Below are 23171 nucleotides of genomic sequence, written 5' to 3'. Positions count from 1 at the left end.
CCAGGCTTTATTTCATTTCCTGCTCTGGTCATTTGCAGCCCTAATCTGAACACGGATGCCTGCCCCAGGCCCATGGGTTCTGGTTGGTCAGTGGCTGGCAGCTTATCGAAAAGGACAGAAGGCTTCTATGTCTCAGATGGCTAAGTGCCTCTTCTTTTCAACAAAAAGATTTGGTAGCAGAAATGCTCGTTTCTCTCTTATCTTCTACAGACAGTGATATACATGCTCCTCTTTCCAAGTTCTAAGGATTACCATATTGGGACCGTTGTCTTGACAATGAAATGTTAAATGTGCCACAAAATATCTGAGGTGAACCGTATGAAAGAGTGTGTTACACTTACTATCTGATAAATTTTAAAAATGTCTGAACGTGTACGGAATGAAAAGAATATGGTCCAATCATCTTTAGTGCTGAATCTTTCTCTTATCCCTGAAAGGTTTTATCAAAACTCCTTTTATAGGTTTTTACAAGTTTCCTTGGTGCTGGCTCAGATGGTAAGGAGTCTGCCTACAATGCAGGACACAAAAGAGACGTGGGTTCGATCCCTGGGTTGGGAAGATCCCATGGGTGCGTGGCAACCCACTCCAGGATTCTTGCCTGGAGAATCCCCATAGACAGAGAGCCTGGAGGGCTACAGTCCATGGGGTCACACAGTCAGACACGACTGAGGCACTGACCCTTTGTACTTTGATGACAAGAAAGAGCTCTGACATTAGGTAGGGCTCTGAGCTCAAGTCTGGCTCTGCCGCATGTACTCACTGGGATCTGGTGTAAGCTATGGGATCGCTTTGTGCCAGACTTCCTCATGAGTGCTCTGAGCAGAGGGCTGCTGGGATGACTGCCCGAGACAAAGCCAGGGAAGGCTAGCCGGGTGCCCGGTACAAGGAAACCCTCAGGAGATGTTAGCTGTGATGATCAGGCTTAACAACTGCTCACTCTTTGGGAATACATCTGTAACAGAATCATATCTATAGCATGTGAGTACTCTGGCCTCTTTGGAGTCAGTTTCTGAATTTTACAAGCCAATGAAGGCAGAGTTTAGGAGATATGAACAGGGATCTTTCTTATACCCAACGAATTAAAGGAAGAAACCAGATGCTATAAAACAAAGGCAGCCTCTGTTTTCACCCTGAGGGTTGTTTCCTACCACAGGCTGCTGGAACACAGGAAATTCTTTGCTTCCAGCATCTGCAGGAAAGTAATGTGTGCCCAGTGTCTGCCCCCATGGTGCCCATGTTGCTGGGAGCTCAGCACATGCACTGTGTGTTCACAGGCCGGGCACTGATGAGCCTTGAAGAGTGTCGTGTCTAAAATCACAGACATGGGCAACAAGGCTTTCCTAGGAGGCAGAGGGCAGAGCCAAGGCTAACGAACTCCTACTGCACCCACCCCCTCGGGACCGGCCGGGCTTCAGGAGTCGGGGGTGGGGGAGACGTGGGGTTAGGGGGAGGCGGGGAGCATGTGGAGGAGGGCACAGCTAAAAGCCCAGGCTCCAGACTCCTCGGGTGCGACCATAAAATCACAGTGCCTAGACAGAAGTCAGTGAAGAGTCTTGATACGCATCGGTAATCAACTTTTCAAAATGATGATAAAACACGCATAATGAATAATTTACCGTTTTAGCCATTTTTCGGTGTGCAGGCCCACGTCCACTCACATTGTTGTGCAATCCATCTCCACAAAGGCACATTTTTGTTGAGGCTGTTGAAGACAGGGAATTGAGGATGAAGTTTTATTAAACAAAATGTTGTAAATCCACGTAACGCGTGTCCATACAACCAGGAGAAACGAGGTCTAACAGGAACTGGAGGGAGGGCCTGCTGAGTGGGAAGCAAGCCGCCAGCTGAGCTCCAAGAAACAGACTTCTGCTGGCCCTCTGCAGCAGGCACTCCTCACCGGGCAGCTCCTGCTGACTTTGTTCCGTTAGGGCTGTGGTCACTTTGGACAGAATGGAGGGGAAATGAGTTTGCTTTTGCTTCTGACACCTTGTCACGTCCTGCATCCCTCACCCTCTCCCTTCTTGCTCCTGACTCCAAGACGTGGTCCCCTCAGCCACTCCTCCTGCTCCAGAGTGAAGCCTGGAAGCCTCTGTCTGGTACCCACGGACCTCCCCATTCTCACGGCGCCCTCCCAGCCATCCCTGGCCTCAGCCCTGGCTCTTCGCTGGGTGGCAGATGTCAAGACGTCTGTTTCCCCCTCCATAAAGTGGGAATAGGGCCTGCCTCCCAGAGTGCAGGAGGCTGAAATACAAGACCTGCACCCAGCGCCTGGGCTAGGCGCTCCAGACACGCCCCGACCCGGCTGACCCATCATCTATGCTGTGGCAGGCTGCCATTCACATTCTTTCTTTTTCTTTCTTCTTTCTGTTAAAAAAGTACTGACTCAATGCATTGGGCCAATGCTGTGCACTCTTTGAACTACAACAATGAGAAAAGGAACATAGAAAAAAATGGAACAAGTACGCAAAGAAATACACACAGAGCAGCTCACACAGTAGGTGTGCAGCCGCACATTAAGCCTACAGTCTCCGCTCCAAGCGACAAATGGTGGGGAGGCGACGGCTGCGAGCCTCCCTAGAGGGAGCTGTTTCCTTCAGAGAGAGAAGGAGGTGGTAGGTGAAGAGTGTGTAGGATTTGGGCAGATGGGATGGGAGAGCAAAGTGTGGTCTTCAGAAACCAAAGATACCCTCCTCTGCACCGTGTTGGCTCCTCTCCTCCTATGCGTCTGGCCCTGAGAGAGTATTAGCAAAAGAGGGGGTTCACTCACAGATAGGAGAGTGCTTCGGTGATCTCAGGCTGTGGCAGGGAAAGGCGATAATGACTGCTATTTGGATGAAGTGTTGGAATGGTCTGAACAAGGGTCAACTTGAGAAGAATCTGGAGTACTGGATAAGAACAGGGACAGGATTGGGGCCCAGCCCGATCACACACGTGCTATGTGATCTCTTACTTAGCCTCTCTGAACCTCAGTCTCTTCATCTGTAAAATCGAGTTGAACTTCATAGGGTTATTTGGGAATCAAATGAGATGAAGCATATGACTGTATCTGACATACAGTCAGTGCTTGATAAATCTCAACTATAATCATTTAAGAAGCATAAGAGAGAAAACATGAACAATTTGTTCAGTAAATGGTGATCGATAAATATAATTTTCCTCATGCTCAAATCACTCATGAAAGTTTTAAAATAAAGACAGCAAATCAGACCCTGAGGATCTGTTTTTGACCACAAGTACCAAACATTTTTCATGCTACTGATGTTCTTTAGGATTAGTTTACATTGTGAGCGTCCAATCTTCTCACGTAGCTCAGAAAAAGCAGTAAAATATGCCTCTTTTCCTTTGTATCTCCAGTTTTTCTCCTTGGCCTTTTCTAAGCTTTTGCTTTGAGAATTGGCACATGCATCCTATACTGCATCACAGCAGAAAAGCCTTACAAAGATCAGGGAATTACTCAGTGTCAGGGCATTGGGCAGCAGTCAACCTGGTGTCTGCATATTTGAATTCTGAAAGTTTGAAAAACAGTTGCAAAACTTCTGTGAGAGATCTATGAAAAATCGAGGCAAAATAGAACTTTGAAGAACAGTCAAAATGATATTCTAGTTTTAATCTGAGCATCTTTAGACTGTCACATTTTAAAGCTGTAAATGACAGAAAACTGAAATCATGTTGCTTTCTAAGATAAAGGGAGTTTACTGATTCAGTAGTAACTGGAAATCTAGAGATACTGATTTCAGGGGAGGTTTGATCCAGCAGCTCAAAAGATGCCACCTAAGGCCAGGTTTCTCTCCTCCCCATTCTGCCTTCTACAGTGTTGGCATTATCCTCAGGCTCCATGAAAGTGAAAGTGAAGTTGCTCAGTCATGTCCAACTCTTTGTGACCCCATGGACAGTAGCTTACCAGGCTCCTCTGTCAATGGGATTTTCCAGGCAAGAATACTGGAGTGGGTTGCCATTTCCTTCTCCAGGAGATCTGCCTGACCCAGGGATTGAACCCAGGTCTCCTGCATTGTAGGCAGATGCTTTACCGTCTGAGCCACCAGGGAAGTCTGGCCCCAAAGGCAGCTCCAAGGTCTCCCTTAAAGGAAAATAGCTACAGAAGCTCCAAAAGTCACATTCTCATACCATACTATCCACAGTAAAAGAGATAGTCTCTTCTCCCAGAACTGCTACAAGAAAAAAGGCTTATTTTCTCCCAAAGCCTCAGCCAATATCTTCTCCTGGCTCACTGGCTGTGATTAGCTTAGAGCCAATCCAGGGGACTTGGGGGCATGAGTGGTATGCCCCCAAGTCATGGTTTAAGATTATAGGGCCCACTTCTAGAATTTAGTTTCGATCCCACCCAAGTCAAGTTTCCTCTGGAAATTTAAGGATCTATTGCCAAGCTGGGGGAATAAACGCTGGGGAGCAAATAACCAGTGTGCACTATACTGCATTTTTAAGAGGGAGCACTGGATTCACACAATTTGTGGTTAACAGATTTGTATACTAAAATCAAAGACAAGGGACTTCCCTGGTGGTCCAGTGGTTAAGATGCCATGCTTCCCATGCAGGAGACATGAGTTCAATCCCTGGTTGGGGAGCTAAGATCCCACATGCCCCGTGGCAAAAATAATAATAATAAATAAAAATAAATAAAACAAGGGCAAGGGAAATGTCTGTCTCTCAGCTGACTTGCCCTTTCGACAGACTACAATAACCAGGAAGGCTTTTAATGCTTGGCAGTGTTGTAGCTTGGTTTTGTCCTGGAAGGCAGGAGGTGAGTGTGACATTTACAAATAAGTAACCAGAGGCCAAGGTCAAATGAATGGAGGGCCTAATGAATTCCCTAAACAAAGAAATCTGTCCACTGCCTTCCTGACCCTGCTCCCCTCTGAGGGTGCTGTTGGCTTTAGCCCAAAGGGCTCTGCGTTCTTCGGCTTCTTTTCACGTTAATGAGATCACCCGACCTCAAATGACATTGTCCTCTGTCTAATGCTAATAGACATATATTTTTAATGTTTATGCGGATCGTGTGTACCTTAAAAGGAAAACAGAGTTTAAGGCTTGGAGTGAAAGATGGTGCTTAGCCTGCCGTGACCAGAGAGGGCTGGAAACGGCAGGAAACGGGAATAGGGGTTGGCGGGGCGCTCACGCAGGCAGAGCAGCTCAAAGCCTCCGCCTCAGCTGCCTCCTTCCCCCCTCTCAGCCCACGTGGTGACACTCCGAGTGCACCCCGGGCTTCCAGCCCGGAAACAAGGAGCCAGAATAAGTGGTTTCTATAACGTAATGGGGCTAAATGAATGGTTTCTAACTCCCAACTTTCAATTATAGTTTAGACATGGTTTTAGTAACAGAATTGAAGGTAACAAGAGATCAACTGGAGGAAAGATGTGGAATCAGATTTTCCAGCGTTCCAAATTGCTCAGGGAAAGGGGCTATTCCCCTATTCATCAGATATTTTTGTCATCCAACAAATATTTATCCAAGGCCCACTCTGGGCTGGCCTGGGGGTACAGTGGTGAACACGACCCAGTCCACATGGGGTTTATGGTCTAGCCCAGAAGCTGTGAGCAATAGCCAAGTAATCATGCAGTTCCACGGCGAGTAAGGATTTTCAGCAGAATTGCACATTTAGGCACAGTCAAGAAAGTCTTAGCTGAATTTTGTGGATTAAATGATTAGAAAAATTCTCAATATAGAACACTTTTAAATGCTGGATAAAATGTCAAAAAACTATAATCTTTTTCATCAGTTTTGTTCAGGTATTATTTACATATAGTGAAATTCACTGATTTTAATTGAACAATTCAATGAATATAGACAAATGTATAGAGTCACGAAACCAGCACCAACACCACGATATAGTACATTTCCATCAACCCACAAAAACCCTGTGCCCCTCTATATTCAGTTCTTTCCCCTCTCCCTAAGACCCCTGGCAACCGATCCTATTGATTGTTTGATCCTATTGATCCTATTACTATAGTTTTGCCTATTCTAGAACTTCATATGAATGAAGTCATACAGAATGTAGTTTCTTGTGTTTGTAAGAGGAGGTCATCCAGAGGACCTGGGCAGCTGAAGGTCCCTACCCACTCCCCTGCCCTTGGAACGTGAGCTCTGCCTGCTTCCCCATTCTAGAAGCTGCCCAAGGATGCAAGCCTGGAGATAGTGATGTGTGGCTGAGCCCACTGAGACAGTGTACGTGACCAAACCAAGCTAAGGCCTCTCTATATAGATTGTTAAGAATCTGGCAGACAGGTGTGAAGATGTGCTCATCTGTGGCTGCCCCAGACAAGCCTTGTACATTTCCTTGGTGATGAAACCTGCCACCTACCAATCTGAAGTGCTCTGCCTCTTTCTTCAGTCTGTCCCTGAGCCACTTTCAGATTTCAGAATAAAGCAGATTCACAGTATTTGAATTCTTCATTTCAGTGCCACACTTTGGAGATTTCTCCATGCTGTTGCACATGTCAGGAGTCTGCTCCTTTCTACTAATGAGCAAGCAGTGTTCCACTGAATGGATATACCACAAACTGTTTTATTAATTTAACTGTTGATTGATATTTGAGTTCTTTCTAGTTTTTGGCTGTTAGGAATAAGTGAATATAAATATTCACCTGTAAGTCTTTGAGTAAACATATATTTTCACTTTTCTTGGGTAAATATTTAGGAATGGAATGGTTGGCTCATATGGCATCATAAGCAGAATTCTAAGGAAGACTCCCAGTGACCTCATCCTTGCTTAATTCCCTCCCCTTTAAGTGTCAGTGGAACCTGTGAATATCATGAGCTATTGCCTCCATGACTGCCTCCCTTACACGGCAAAGGGAGATTATCCAGGTGGGTCTAATCTAATCATGTGAACCTTTTAAAAACTTTTAGACAAAAAAGAAAATCAGAGAGATGTAAGCACAGGGGCGATTCGATGTGTCCTTGCTGACTTGAAGATAGAAGGAAGATGGACAGCCTCAAGGAGCCAAGAGAAGCCATCAGCTGACAGCCAGCAGAGAAGCGGGGACCTCTGCCCTGTGCCCACAAGGAACCGCACTGTGCCAGCACCTCTGAGCTTGCAAGCAGAGTTCATCCTAGAACGTCCAGAAGACGACCCATACGGGCGAATATCTGACTTCAGTCTTGCGATGCCATGAGCAGACAATCCAGCCATACTGTCCCAGACTTCAGATCTTTACAACTAATGAGCTAGTAAGAAATGTAGTTCTAAGGCCCTAAATTTGTGGTTTTGTCACAGCAATAAAAAGCTAGCACATGCAGTGTGTCATGTTTAACTTCTTAAGAAACTGCTAAATTGATTCCCAACGTAGCTACACCGTTCTAAGCGCCCACCAGCAACGCCTGAGAGTTTCAGTAGCCCCACATTCTTGGCAATACTTGATATTGTCGGTTTTTCAGCTCTTCTTGTGCAGTGCCGTTTCATTGTGGCATTTCAAAATTTGCTTTTCCCTGATGACTAATGTTGTTCACATCTTTTCATGCTCTTATTTGTTATCTATATATCTTTTTCAGTGAGATGTCTATCTAATTTTTTTCCTTATTTTAAAAAATTGAAAAAAATTTGTCTTACTCTTTCAAAGTACTACAGTACTTTGAGTTCTTTGGTGGTAAAGTGAAGGGAAGAGAAGGCTGCTGCTGCTAAGTAGCTTCAGTCGTGTCCGACTCTGTGCGACCCCATAGACGGCAGCCCATGAGGCTCCCCCGTCCCTGGGATTCTCCAGACAAGAACACTGGAGTGGGTTGCCATCTCCTTCTCCAATGCATGAAAGTGAAAAGTGAAAGTGAAGTCGCTCAGTCGTGTCCAACTCTTAGTGACCCCATGGACTGCGGCCCACCAGGCTCCTCCGTCCATGGGATTTTCCAGGCAAGAGTACTGGAGTGGGGTGCCATTGCCTTCTCCAGGAGGAGAAGGCAGAACTATGAAAAAGCTTGATTGTCAAAGGGAAAGTGAAGGGAAAGCAGGCCTTCACTGAGAGAGAAGGAGATGGGGTGTCTCCCAACCTCAGAGTCTCAGTTTGAATGACTGCATCCAGAAGGTAGGAGATAAAAAGCACGGGGCTTAAGTGGGGTGGGAGGCCAGAATTCCTGAAACATAACACAATGGTAATATAACCTATCTGCTTAAGGAGATGTTTCCTACCTCAGCCTTGGCACTGGAAGAAAACTCTTGTCCAAAGCACTTCTAATCTTAAGCTTCTACTCAAAAGTGTTTGAGCCTGAAATTTACATCTCCTACATGGACTTGAAAACTTTAAACATAAAATTTTTGAATTTGTCCCAAGTTGAAAGTGCTCCTACCTCCCCAGCCCACCTACCTCCCACCCACCCAGCCCACCTAACACAGAACTCAAAGGGACACCACTGATAAAGTTCCAAGGTATATGAATTCACAATAAATAAAAATCACTAATAAATAAGGAAATAAAGTCATAAGAGATAATACACTGCTGTGTCAAACCTATAAAGACTAGCAATTCTGGGTGATTAGGCATAGAATATTAAATAAGTGTGCTTAATATTTTTAAATATTAGATAAGATAATGAAATAAAAGCATAACAAAGAATGAAACATTCCAAATTGACAGATAACCCTATTAATAGAAAAAAGTGAAAATTATATGACTGCTGATTCCTCAATAGCAACAGTGAAACCAGGAGACAGTGGAATATCTTCAAAGTGCTGATTGGAAATAGCCATGAACCTAAAATTATATGTCAAATGAAACCATATTTAAAGGACAAAATCAAAAGAAAGACATTATCAAGCCAAGCTGAGATTTCAGTAACAAAACCCCTCACTATGAGTGTTCTTAGCGATGCACTTTAAGAGAAAGAAGAATGATCCCAGAAGGGAGTTCTGAGAGGCAAAAAGGAATGATGAGAATATAGGTAAAAACTATGGGAAAATATGGGGCTTCCTTGATAGCTCAGCTGGTAAAGAATCTGCCTGCGAGGCAGGAGACCCCAGTTCAATTCCCGGGTTGGGAAGATCCCTTGGCAAAGGAAAAGGATACCCACTCCAGTATTCTGACCTATATAGTCCACGGGGTTGCAAAGAGTTGGACATGACTGAGCAACTTTCACTTTCACTTTTCATGGATAAATATACAAACGATATTGCACATATTGAAGTGTCAAAAATATCCCATATAGAGTTAAAATCGTGGGGAAAAAATAACCTAACAATTGGGATTCATGTACTTGCTGTAATGGACAGATTCCTCTGCATGCCAGGCCCTGTGCTATGCATTCTTCAAGTCTTACATCTCTTAATCCTCCCAACCACCTTACGAGAAAGGTGGTGTTATTAGCCTATTTTTCAATGAGAAAACACACATAGCCAGGAAGTATCAGCTGGGACTTAAGCCAAGTCTATTTGATTCTGAGCCTCTTCTCTCAAGCAGCCTACCACACTGCTTTCACTGGTAGTTATTTGTTGTGAAAAATATCGGCAAGTGTAAAGAAAATACAGACGCGAGACACAGGCAAATGTAAAGCCAAGAATTTCCCTGCATCATCGCTGTCAATATGTACAAATACACACGTGCATAACTTTGAAAGAACTGGGATCATAACTATCTACTGTTTTGCATTACAGTTAATATTACTAAGTAACATAATATTTTAAATATAATCATCTTGCTCTTTATTTTTGGAGCAAAATTTTTAATGGTTCATTGTATAGTGTTTTTTTAACCTCTTTATTGTTCATTTGCTTATTTGTGCCCGACTCTTTAAGACCTCATGGACCACAGCATGCCAGGCTTCCCTGTCCTTCACCATCTCCCAGAGTTTGTTCAGATTCACGTCAACCATCTCATCCTTTGTCACCTGCTTCTCCTCCTGCCCTCAGTCTTTCCCAGCATCAGGGTTTTTTCCAATGAGTCAGCTCTTCACATCAGGTGGAGCTTCAGCTTCAGAATCAGCCCTTCTAATGAATATTCAGGGTTGATCTCCTTTAGGATCGTCTGGTTTGATCTCCTTGCAGTCCCAGGGACTCTCAAGAGTTGTCTCCAGCACCACAAGTTGAAGGCATCAATTTTCCAGCACCCAGTTTTCTTTATGGTCCAACTCTCACATCTGAACATGACTACTGGAAAAACCATAGCTTTGACTAGACGGACCTATGTCAGCAAAGTGATGTCTATGCTTCTTAATACACTTTCTAGGTTTGTCATAGCTTTTCTTCCAAGGAGCAAGTGTCTTTTAATTTCACGGCTGCAGTCAACATCTGCAGTGATTTTGGAGCCCAAGAAAATAAAGTCTGTCACTGTTTCCATTTTTTCCTCATTTTTGCCAGGAAGTGATGGTACCAGATGCCATGATCTTAGCTTTTTGAATGTTGAGTGTTAAATCAGCTTTTCACTCTCCTTCTTCACCCTCATCAAGAGGCTCCTTAGCTCCTCTTTGCTTTCTGCCATTAGAGTGGGATCAGCTGAATATCTGAGGTTGTTGCCATTTTTCCTGGAAATCTTGGTTACAGTTTGTGATTTATCCAGCCTGGCATTTCCCATGACATACTCTACATATAAGTTAAATAAGCAGGGTGACAATATACTGACTCGACATACTCCTTTTTAATATCTTTATCCCTATTCTTCCGTATTCTACAGAATTCACTGTTAATTTTTGTTAGATGTGAAGATAATCTGCTTGATACTTTTATTTTCTCAAACTTGAAATGTAGTAAGAGAGAGAAGTGGATGTCTATTCTATTGCTGACTATACATTTTTTGTTTTAGAGATCTTTTGCAAATAAACATTACAATCACATGATTCCAAAATTATGTGCTTCAAAGCAGATTTGGGGTACAAAATGTGGATTTTCAAAACATGTAAGTTAAATAGTTATTCTTGATGAGAGTCTTTGCTTTATGACAAAAATGACTTGTATGTTTTTTTTACATAAACTGTTTTCTTGGAATATAGAAATATCACTTCCTTTATGAAAATTAGGCCCATGTGGAAGTTTTAATAGAAATGCATTTATGACTTTTAAAAAGATGTTTGTGTGTACACACACACGTAAATATACAAATATGTATTTCAGTCTCAGCCCAGAGATTAATATCATTATATTATTACAATGTATATAGTAAAATCTCATCAATTCAAATATACCATTGATTTCAAACTTAGATTTGAAAAACAGAAGTTAGAGTAAGGAGAAACCAATATGGGGTATGTATTTTTGTTTCTGCAATCCTGTAATGCCTTGCACAAAGCACATTGTTTCACTTTACTTTTGAATACCTACTTATGGTTTGACGAGTATAAAATGCCCGTGCACAAAAGTAACAAGATGGAGTACTAACACTGAGCGAACCTTTGAACAAATATGAATAGTCTCATCCACACTTCTCCTTTTCCCCTCCCAAACCGTCACCTGAAATAGTTTAATTTTGTAACCATGTGTTTATCGTAACCTACCATTCACACAGACCATCTGCAGCCAATTATCATTCCCAAGAGGTCTCCCCTTGGCGTCACTCATCTCTGTGGGCCTCTCCTCCCTTCTACCCCTCAGTCTGTGCATAATAACTTTATAGTATCTTAAGCAGAATAAAGGAAAGTAATCATGCTGCAGAGAATGATAGACCTTCTTCTAAAACCAAGTATGGACTCACTTAGTGGGGGTGCATGGGGGAGCTACGCGGTCCGCGGAGTCTGCGTCGTTCATTAACTCCACCCCCTCGCAGGCTCCCGTGGCTCCGCCTCCATTCACAAACATCGCTCCCTGCGCTCCTGTTTCTGCCCTCCCGCCTTAGAGAATCTCTTTAAATCTTTGATTTAAAGCAGGCGTCCATTGCCACCCTCGGACCGCCTCATGCTAGGTCGCAGTTGTCCCGGTAACAGCGTGTCTGAAGGAAGAGCTGGCTCTCCGGAGTTTCCACGGAAACCACTCCCGGCAGAAGCAGGTGCGGCGGGCGCAGCCGGGCGGCGCTGGAAGGCGCCCTCGGGGCGGGGCGCGGAGGACCGCCCCCTGCGCCTGGTATGGGTTACATATGCACCATATTTTATTAAGCACTATCTTCGGTGGGCTATTTCACTGGCAGAACAGAACCACTAGTTCCTTCCGTCTCGATACAAACCCAGTCGCTCTCGAGGCGCTGTCCGCGCTTTAGGGATGGTCCAAATCGAGGAGGATCTGCAAAGGAGGCAGTCGCCTCTTGTTTTGTTTTACAAGTATCGTTGGGAAGAGTATCAGATCTCTGCTCAGAGCGATTAGGAAAGGACTGAGGTTTCTGGACAGTTCCTAGGTTAAGGCTGGCGTTTGACCCTTCTCCTGGTCCGTGCCTGGGCAGTCATTCCGGCTGCGGCATCGCCCGAGCTGAGGCAGGGGGAAAGCCGCGGCCGAACGTGCGCTTCTTGGTCCCTAGCCCGTCATCTTTGTGTCTCTCGGGGCGGGAGGGGAGGGGCTGTCTGCCACAGTTATTAAACCTGGCAGCTGCGTTGGCGGCACCGAGGCGCATTTTGAGTGAGCTTGCAGAAAATGAGGGGCTTTCAGCCGGGCACCGGCTTGTCACTTCTCGCTGCCTGAAAGGCGGGTTTCACAGCGCTTTCTCTGGCTCCTATTAGCAGCGGCCACTGAGTGCACGCACTTGGCGTCAACAGTGGGAACGTGAGTATCTGTGGCTCCGCGCCGCGGGCCGGCGGCTCGGCTCCTGAGGCTTCCAGCCGGGTGGCGGGGGCGCAGAGGCAGCGGAGGAGAGGCCGGCGCGCGGGGGCCGGGCTGTGGGAGGGCCGCGCGCCGCCACGCCTGGTCTGCAGGTGGTGCGCGCCGGCGCGACGAGGAGGCGACAGGCCGGGCGGCTGCGAGAGGCGGCTGGAGCGCCCGGTGTCTTGCGCACGCCTTGCGATCTGGGCCTGTGGTTTGGAGCCACATGCACAAAGACGTCGGGCCTAGGCAGCCCGTGTAGAAAGTCCTGTGCTGCCCCAGGACCTCCGGTCCTTTTTGAGAGAGAGGAGAAGCTGCATTCTCCGGATGGCTCGAAACAATGAGGTTAGGCCAGTGTTTCCCGGCCCCGGAGGACCTTTGCGCGCTGGCGGTGAGCATCTCGGCCAGTCCCATGGGGACCCCGGTGTGGCAGCGCCGCCGGCAGCTTCGCGCGCCTCCAGAGGTCGGTGCGTCCGCATCCCTTGGGGATTTCAGAGCCTCCTGGGGCTCAGGCCCCAATTCCTGAGCTCCTTCCCTCCCTTTTCCTCCTCGAACACTGTGTTCTAACTGGGCTGACATTTTACGAAGACCCTAGTAAGGCGAAGAGACCTTAATTCCTTAATTTCTTCCCGAAGTTATGAGTGTGAAGAGGTGTGGTGTTTTTCCTTACTATCGATTGCTAGAGAGAATCTAGAAGTTCAGCATCGGATTTATATATATATACACACACACATGCTGCTGCTGAGTCGCTTCAGTCGTGTCCGACTCTGTGCGACCCCAGAGACAGCAGCCCACCAGGCTCCTCTGTCCCTGGGATTCTCCAGGCAAGAGCACTGGAGTGGGTTGCCATTTCCTTCTCCAATGCATGAAAGGAAAAGGGTAAGTGAAGTTGCTCAGTCATGTCCGACTCTTAGCGACCCCACAGACTGCAGCCTACCAGGCTCCTCCATCCCTGGGATTTTCCAGGCAAGAGTACTGGAGTGGGTTGCCATTGCCTTTAAGTATGTATATATATATATACATACTTATTTCTGGACAAGATTTCCCATATTACAGAACTGGCATCATACCAGGATCTCTCGGTGTCTGTGTATTTCTTTAAAAACCTTGACTTTCCCCTAGGGGTTCCAAGGAGTGTCTAACAGCGTCAGTTGACACCAAAATATCATGTTTACTATGTCGTTTGTGTTTCCATGTCGACCTGGTTCAGGCTGGAACGTGTGATACTGAGAGGTAGCATCTCAAGCCTCACTCTTGCCGCCTCTGTGGCTGGCCTTCTAGCTGTGTTGTCTGGCCATCAGTGTCAGCAGCTGATGGCCATGGAAGGGGTCACCTGACCGAGGGGCTGGCCACAGCCAGGACTCCTCGAAGGTTAGGTGTGTGGGCAGTCAGCTGTGGGCAAACTGCTAAAAGTTTCCAGGCCTCAGTTTCCTAATCTGTAAAGTGGGCATGACAAAGTGACACAGAGATGCACTAAGGTTTGTGCTGGTCTTCAGATCTCACCCCACTAAACAGTTTTTCTGTTATAACTTGATATTTGAGATTACCTTAATGAAAACAAAAAGAAAAGAAAGGAAAAGCCTACAAAATGGAAAAACTTGTAAATAGCCCTAAGAAAAGCAGTTATCAAGTTAGCTTAGAAATTTCCTAAAAACAGACTAGCCTGTTGGTTGTAAATTACTTGATTTATAAGTAAAGAAGTAAAACTGTCAGAGACACACATATGAGCCCTTTATTTCTAGAATTTATTTTTGGCCAACCTGTGGGGCTTGAAGGACCTGTTTGCCAACCAGGATTGATCCTGGGCCATAGCCATGAAAGCCCAAAGTCCTAACCACAAGGCCACCAGGAAACTCCCCATAAGCCTTCTTTAATTTTACAAGATCAGGTTGTGACCCTGAAGAAAGTTTGACATCTAACAGGAAAACAAGGCTTGCTTTTCTTTGCTCCCAGACTTGGTTTTCCATCCTGCAGTGTGGTTTCTCAGGCTTTTGCAACTGAGTTTCTTGTTAACAAAAACTAGATGATAATTAAGTTTCTTTTTTTTTTTTTTAAGAAATTAATGTGGTTCTGAGAGGTTAAGTATAATATGATAAAACTGGAAATAAATACTCCTACTGAACTCTACTTTAGTAAAATAATGCTTTAGGTGTTGTTTCTAATTTTGTCCATTGTCCTTTAAAAAGAATGTGGAGAAACTGGAGGAGGAGTTCAGAATGGAGCAACCAAAATAACTTAATGAACCAGAAAAAGGAGAAGCTTAAAAAAAAAATTTTTTTTTAAATCCTGAGGCTGGGTGAGGTTCTGAAAAGAGTGGAGTAGGAGAAAAGCAGGTTTTGATAGAACAGAATGAACTTCTCAAATGGTGAAAGAGTAAAATGAGGAGCTTCACAAAGAGAATACTTTCCCATCTGCCCTCCATGGTCTAGCCCCAATGCTCCCTAAACCTGGCTGCCTGTTTGAATCATGTGGGGACTTTAAAATCCTTCTAAGGCCCGGGTCCCTCCCAGGCTGAGAGTCTAGCTTAACTGGTCTGAACATGAGTGTGGATATTTTGTCAGAGCTCCTGAGGTGAAACATTAGGTCGGAGAACCTTGGTCATGCCTAAGAGGGCAGAGTCCGTGGAGTCAGGAGCAGCAGGGAGCTGACAGGGCCACAGGAGAGAAGACAGCTGTGATCCATACAGGCTGTCCGCCAGCTTCGCCAGATCCTGTTTCCTCAAGGGTTTCTGGAAATCCAGTTATTTACTGATAAATATGAAATCTTCAAATCTTTAAGGGTTGCAACTAATTAAGAGTAAAACATTTTAAAGTGTATTGTGCTTGCCAAACAAGACACATCTGCTGAAACTGGTCCCCAGGCCAGATTAGGCAACCTCAGTCGCAGACAGCTGCCTTCTCTTCGGGGAGGAGCCGGGCTGGACTAGGGGCTGTTCTGGGGCCTCTTCTAGTTTGAGTTCTGTTCTTTTGCTTTGTTTTGTGACTGTAGTAGATTTATTTATTCTTTTAAAATTATTTTTAATTGAAATACAATTGTGTTACAGTGTTGTGTTAGTTTCAGGTGTATAACAAAATAATTCAGTTTTGTGTGTTTGTGTGTGTGTATCTATTTCAGATTCTTTTCCCTAATAGTTATTACAAGATATTGAGTATAGTTCCCTGTGGTATACAATAGGGCCTTGCTGGTTATCTGACTCATTTGTGACCCCATGGACTAATTCTCCAGGTTAAAATACTGGAGTAGGTAGCCTTTCCCTTCTCCAGGGGATCTTCCCAACCCAGGTATTGAACCTGGATCTCCCAAATTGCGAGTGGATTCTTTACCAGCTGAGCCACAAGAGAAGCCCAAGAATACTGGAGTGGGTAGCCTATCCCTTCTCCAGAGGATCTCCCCAACTCAGGAGTCGAACCAGGGTCTTCTGCATTGCAGGTGGATTCTTCACCAACTGAGCTATCAGGGAAATCCCATTTTATATATAGTAGTGAGTATATGCTAATCCCCAACTCCTAATTTATCCCTCCTCCCCTTTCCCTTTGGTAACCCTGCATTTGTTTTCTATGTCTGTGGATATATTTCTGTTTTGCATATAAGTTCATTTGTATCATTTTTTTAGATTCCACTTTTAAACGATATCATATGATACTTATCTTTGTCTGACTTATTTCTGTAGTATGATCATCTCTGGGTCCAGCCATGTTTCTACAAGTGGTATTAATTCATTCTTTTATATGGCTGACTGATATTTTGCTGTATTAATATATATGTACCACATCTTCTTCCTCCATTCATCTGTTGGTGGATACTTAGGTTGCCTTCATGTCTTGGCTATATGAACACTGGGGTGCGTGTATGTTTTTGTATTATTGTTTTCTCCAGATACATGCCCAAGAATGGGATTGCTGGGTCATAGGATAGCTTTGTTTTTAGTTTCTTAAGGACCTTCCTTACTCTTCTCCATAGTGACTGCAGTAATTTTCCTTTCCACCAACAGTGTAGGAGGGTTTATTTTTCTCCACACCCTCTCCAGCATTTATTATTTGTATACTTTGATAGATCTCTCTAGATTATTTGAACGAAGAAATGTCCTCTAGTTCCCTAAGCTTCCCCTGGATCTAAGATAAGGGAGCTGGCTTTCGGGATTGGGATGCTGATCTTGGGCCCCTGTGGTAAGAGGTCACCAGCATCCTCTCTGCCCAACATCTCCCACTCAGAGTTTCTGGCTCTGCTGATTATGAAGGTAAGGTGAATGATGGCTGGGAGGCTGGCTCCATTCTACGGGAGGTCTGGCAACTGTCCTGAAGCTGCTTTTTGGCATCACTTGGATTAGGAGGGGCATGGTCCGTGCATCAAGCAGCTCTGGTGCTGAAACATAATTTTTAAAAGTTCCCAGTTCATACATCTTTTGAATTTCCCTCTCACCTTCCCTAAGCTGCACAAACAACAGAAAAGGGTGTGTCTCCATGAGCAAAGGGGAGGTACTCAGCACCACTTTCCACAGATGAGAACCTAGCCAGAAGTAGAGAAATTCAGAAGACCTGAAAATGTGACTTGGCAGGATGCTCCCTGCCTCTTCTGTCTGGATTAGGACTGCTGTTATTTTGTGTGAATGTAGGGGCAGGTGAAGTAATGGGAAGTCAGGACACCTGCTCTCTCTCTGGCTGTCTGCCCCCTCCCTGCCCCGTAGTGCTGAAACGAGGGTGGTACCTCCCCTCTCAGAAATGAGGCAGCCTTCCAGGCTTTGAGACCTGGGTGTGCACAGTGGCAGGGATTCAGCACAGAGGAGATGACCACTTAGCCCAGGGCAATGAGCAGATGCCAGCTTTGTTCAAAACAGCTTTGTTAAGCCAGGTGGCACTGTACATAAATGGAAAAAGCTTTCTTTAGCAGCTGCCATTTTCACTCCCCATAGGCTCTGAAGGACAGGGAAAATCAGAATGACTGAACGGATGCATGGCTCCACTCCGTAGGCTGTGAAAACCTCCCAGAGCCATGACCGTGGTGTCTTCAGTCCTTTTGCCAGCTTCTCAGTTCTCCAGTCATAGAAACAACACCCGCGAATTCCATGGTGGCCGAGTGGTTAAGACTCCAAGCTTCTAATGCAGGGGTTTGATCCCTGGTCGGGTAACTAAGATCCCACATGCTATGTGGCACAGCCAAAATATTTTTTTAAAAAAAGCAGCATCCATGATCAAAGATTTCACTGTCAAGGAAAAACGAAAGAGAGATTTGAAGTTAAAATGTAGAAATGGCCCAGAGAAGGGGGAAGGAGACAGGATCCAGGTGCTTGGCTGGATTCTGGATGCCAGAACCCAAAAATGTGTTTGCTAGAGGGACAGAAGCTACGTCAACTCTCGTATCAAGCTGCCAAGGCCTTAGGCTGCGGCAGAGATGCTCTGCCCTGGTATAATCTGCATGTGCTCGCGCTCACTTGTGTCCGACTCTGCAACTCCATGGACTGTAGCCCCCAGGCTCCTCTGTAGAGGACTGGAGTGGGTTGCCATTTCCTACTCAAGGGGATCTTCCCCACCCAGGGATCAAACCCACATCTCTTGCATTGGCAGGCAGCTTCTTTACTACTGAGCCACCTGGGAAGCCCCTAATGCCTGCATGAAGAAAAAGTGGTTGATTCTCCTGGAATCCCATATGAACACATTCCCCCCTGTCAGTCTCTGCCACTAGCCCAGGACCAGCTTCAGAAGAGCAGATGTAAGGCAGGGTGCTGTGAGGTTCCTCTGAGGGTCTGACTCACCTCACACCAGCACACATCCCAGAATTGTGGTCCAGCAATTGGCCGTAGGTAAGCCTGCTCCCACTCAGGTTCCTTTTAGTCCTGGGACCAAACTGCAGTGTGTACTTTGGAATCAGCCTTCCTTAATGTCTGTTCTCCTTCCGGCTGTAGCCCAGGCTGACTGTTATATATACCAATTGCCTGCTCTCCAGCGGCCAGAACAACAAGTCCCGTCCATTTCTGGCTTGATAATGGCAGGTTGCCTATGGAGCAGACTGGCCCGTGCATGCTGTTGACCAGGGTGATGCAAGCAGCTTGTATTTTCCCTTCAGGTAGTTTATTCCCATTCTAGAAAGTTCCTGTTGGCTCTTTTTAGTAAATTCACTCTTCACAGAAGATCTCCAAGTGTGTCCAAGGACAGAGGGTCCCTGGTGCAACCATTCCACTTTTTTGGAACTTTAGGATGATGGTAGAAAAATTGATTAGGGGGAAATTTGCTACTGTTGGCTAAAATGCAGCTGTATATTCATGACTATTCAATTCATCTGTCTTGCATGATCAAATATTCTTGTTATATGAGATTAATGGTAACATTAGTACTAAGTTCAGTTATACAATGAAATGAACTATGAGTTGAGTTGCTGAGTGAAGTCGCTCAGTCGTCTCCGACTCTTTGTGACCCTGTAGCCTACCAGGCTTCTCCGTCCATCGAATTTTCCAGGCAAAGGTACTGGAGTGGGTTGCCGTTTCCTTCTCCAGGAGATCTTCCCGACCCAGGGATTGAACCCGGGTCTCCCGCATTGTAGACAGATGCTTTTACCGTCTGAGCCACCCAGGAAGATTCGATATGAACTGTAAGGGGTTTTAAAAAGAGCAGTTCCATTGGAAAATTTAAAGTACAGTATTCTCGTATTGTAAAGTAAATTCTCCTAATGTGGGTCTTCCCTAGTGCTCAGATGGTAAAGAATCACCCTGCAATGCAGGAAACCAGGGTTCGATCCCTGGGTCGCGAAGATCCCCTGGAGGAGGGAATGGCAGCCCACTCCAGTATTCTCGCCTGGAGAATCCCATGGACAGGGGAGCCTGGCAGGCTGCAGTCCACGGGTCACAAAAAGCTGGACGTGACTGAGGGACGAACACTTTCACTTTTACTATAGTTATATATAGTAGGTGACCAAAGATGCAGAACATTTTTTTTAAACTTTATTGACATATAATTGATTTACAGTATTGTGTTAATTTCTGCTATACAGCATAGCGATTCAGTTACACACACACATATATATATATTCTTTTTCATACTCGTTTGCATTATGGTTTATCACAGGATATTGAATATAGTTCCCTGGGCTGTGCAATAGGACCTTGCTATTTACCGTCTTACATAGACTGGTTCACATCTGTTAACCGCAGACTCCTAATCCTTCCCTCCCCGCCCCCTCGGCAGCCTCAGGTCGGCTCTCTGTGTCTCTATTTCCTAGACCCGCCCCTCGGCAGCCTCACATCTGCTCTCTGTGTCTCTGTTTCCTAGACCCGCCCCCTCGGCAGCCTCAGGTTGGCTCTCTGTGTCTCTATTTCCTAGTTGGGTCCACCTGCGTCATATTTTAGAGTGCACATTTGAGTGATGTCATATGGTGTTTGTCTTTCTCTTTCTAATTTACTTCACTTAGTATGATAATCTCTAAGTGTTGCCAAAATGCAGAAAATTTTAGATTAAATCTATGAAATAGTTGCCCTGTTTCTCCCACTAAGTATGAAAAAAGAAGCATATGATAACTTTAAAAACTAGCTCTCTCCATCTTTTTCAGAAGAAAGATTTGCACACACAAAAGCAGGCAAACAGTATAATGAAGCAAGTGTCAGGGGAAGTGCTAGACTGACTAATCAAATGTGGGAGCCAGGGACGGAGACTGTTCTATGCCAAGGCTAGAAAGGCGGACACTGATGTTTGTGGTTATAATCATGGACTCTGTGATGGCTCCAGGGCTTTGAGGAATGGTCTAGAACTGGAAAGGTAAGCAGAGAAGCTTAAGCAGCTTAAGCAATGGCTCAAAAGTCATGGCCTTGGCAGCTTACTTCTTTAAAATATTGAAGTATAGTTGCACGCACAGTACTGTGTAAGTTACAGGCGTAGAGTATAGAGATTCAGAAGTTTTAAAGGTTATATTCCATTTATAATTATTGTAAAACATGGGCCATATTCCCCATGTTGTACAGCATCTCCTTTTTCAAATCGTTTCTGTTTAGGGCTGTGCCGCAGCATGCAGGATCTTAGTTCCCCACCGGGGGTCGAACCCATACCCCCTGCAGTGGAAGCACAGACGATTAAGCACTGGGCCACCAGGGAGGTCCCTATAATGTATCCCTGTGGCCTATTTTATACCTAATAGTTTGTATCTCTTATTCCCCCACCTTTTTTGTCCCTCCGCCTTCCCCTCTTCCCACTGGGAACCGCTGGTTTGTTCTCTATTTCTGTGTTTCCTTTTCGTTATGTTCACTCATTTGTTGTACTTTTTAGATTCCCTATATAAGTGATATTGTACACTATTTGTCTGTCCCTGACTTATTTCACTCAGCATGATGTCCTCCAAGTCCATCCATGTTGCTGCAAGTGGCAAAGTTTCATTCTTTTTCATGGCAGAGCAACATTCCATTGTGTATATATAGACACATGAACATATATATCTATATATACCATGTCTTATTTATACATTTATCTGTTGGTGGATACTGAGGTTGCTTCCGTACCTTGGTTACCTGTAATAGTGTGGCTATGTGGGATGCATTTGTCTTTTGGAGTTAATGTTTTTGGTTTTTTCTGGCTATATACCCAGGAGTGGAGTTGCTGGGCCGTATGTTATTGTTTTCAGGTTTTTGAGAAACCTTCCATAGTGGCTGCACCAATTTACGTGTCCACCAGCAGTGCATGAGGGTTACCTTTTCTCCACACCTTAACCAAAATTGGCTGTGTTCCTTTTCTTTTTTAAAAGGTAAACAGTTCATAATTATTGGAAGGAGTTTTTCCTTTCTTTCTCTTTCTTGTTTCTTTTCTTTTTTTTTTAGTGGGGTGGGGGATGATGGCCATTCTGACAGTTGTGAGGTGATATTTCATACTTTTGATTTGTATTTCCCTGATGACTGGTGATGTTGAGCATCTTTTCACTTTGGCAGTTCATTTTGGATGGTTAATAAAGAGAAAGAAAACAGGCCTTCTCTCTGGGGACAGATAATCAGGATTTGTATCCCAAAGGGGTACGACCTTGAGCAGTTTGCATAACCTACAGTCTCAGTTCCCTCGTGTAGGAGTGGAGACAGCCACGGCAGTATCTTAAGGAATAAATTGATATAAAGGGTCCAGCATGGTTCATGGCACCCAGATAATTAATCTTTAGTGATTATCGTCAACAAGAAAAACGTCAGATGAGACTCTACCCAACTTCAATATCGGAAGGAAGACTTTGAACTTGTTCCCAAAACAATATGGCACCACTGTAGAATCTTTTAGGAAAAAGAAGCTTTCTTGTACCACAATACGAAAAGCTCACTAGATTATTACAGATTCTTATATGACCATCTGAACCTCTGCTTGGATTTGTTTTCGCTTCCTTTTTGTGTTTGTGAGTCAAACCTAAAATACTTGAACAAATTAACCAGAATGTAAATACACTCCTCTAAATCTTTGAGAAACTCTGATCCATGATGCTTTGTCAGTAAGCTGCGTGCTCTCTGGTGAGCATTGTATTGGCCTCCAGCCTTTCTGGAGAACTAACAGTAGCTCTGAGTTTAATGATGTGATAAACTCTGTTAATTACTTCTTTGACAGGTGAACCTTGTGAAAATTCAATATTCAAAAAGTTTTATTAAATATATAGGATTGCCTAATTTCAACTAGTATACTATTCTTGGATGTTTTCCCAGTTCCCTTCATTTTTAGCTCTTTTAAGTAAAAGTTATAACTCTATTATGTTTTTGGTTTGGCAATGAGCAATATGTTTCCATTGTTATATCTCTATTTTATAATTTTCCAGAATTGTTTGATGCAATTTTTAGAATGTGAGTCACTTGCTATCTTCACACTGTGGTTTTGAAAGTGTTTTTATAACTCTTCTGAGTGGAATGTTTCTCTGAAATTTTGCTCCCTACTCCTCCCCCCCTTCCTTTCCCTAATTCCTTTGAGTTTGTCTTTGTTAAACATAATCTTGAAGTGGAGTAAACTGTGTTATCTGACTCTCCCTGCTCACCAAGGTGCTAGAAACAAGCATTTCTGAGATAATTGGGGTGGAGGGCGGGGAGGCACTGATGTTATTAGCGTCCCCAAAGGAAAATAAATCAGTTTTGTGAGGTAATATTGGGATTTCTAGAAGATGATTATATTCCAAGCTTTGTTTTCAAAGCGGGGAGGGGGGCTGGGGGCCAGTTCTCTGCCTAACAAACAGTAAAGGCATCCATTTTCTTTTCTTTCATTCGAATTTATGTTTCTCCAGGAGGGAGAGAGAGACCAGATACCATCTTCTTGCCAATGTGAATTAACTCTTCATTGACCAGATTCTTTGGGCATCCACTTCCCACCCATTAGTTTTCTGAGTAGCAAAGGTTTTGTTGTACTTGGAACTAACATGGGTCTTTTGTTCAAAAAGCTCAGCACAAAATTTTGAAATGAGCACTGTAATCCTACACTTTGCAAGCTGATTTTTATAACCACTCCCTACTGCTTTTACAAGCACAGAGATGGATCAAAGACCCGCCAAGGCTGCAAGTTAAAAGGTAACCGCCGTGGGTTAGCATGTG

General features: G+C 44.6%; 1 long non-coding RNA gene across 1 annotated transcript; it reads right to left on the bottom strand.

Annotated features, from left to right (window-relative positions):
* Window positions 1-1604: 1604 nt before the first annotated feature.
* Window positions 1605-11703, bottom strand: LOC120871490. Its single transcript, XR_005723034.1, has 3 exons — window positions 11625-11703; window positions 2308-2418; window positions 1605-1939 (listed from the first exon to the last, which is right to left on the bottom strand). It is a non-coding gene; the product is annotated as an uncharacterized LOC120871490 (long non-coding RNA).
* Window positions 11704-23171: the final 11468 nt, after the last annotated feature.

The sequence above is a fragment of the Oryx dammah genome, unplaced genomic scaffold, assembly GCF_014754425.2.
Source record: "Oryx dammah isolate SB20612 unplaced genomic scaffold, SCBI_Odam_1.1 HiC_scaffold_12, whole genome shotgun sequence".
Lineage (NCBI taxonomy): Eukaryota > Metazoa > Chordata > Mammalia > Artiodactyla > Bovidae > Oryx > Oryx dammah.
This window is presented reverse-complemented; position numbering and strand designations above follow the sequence as displayed.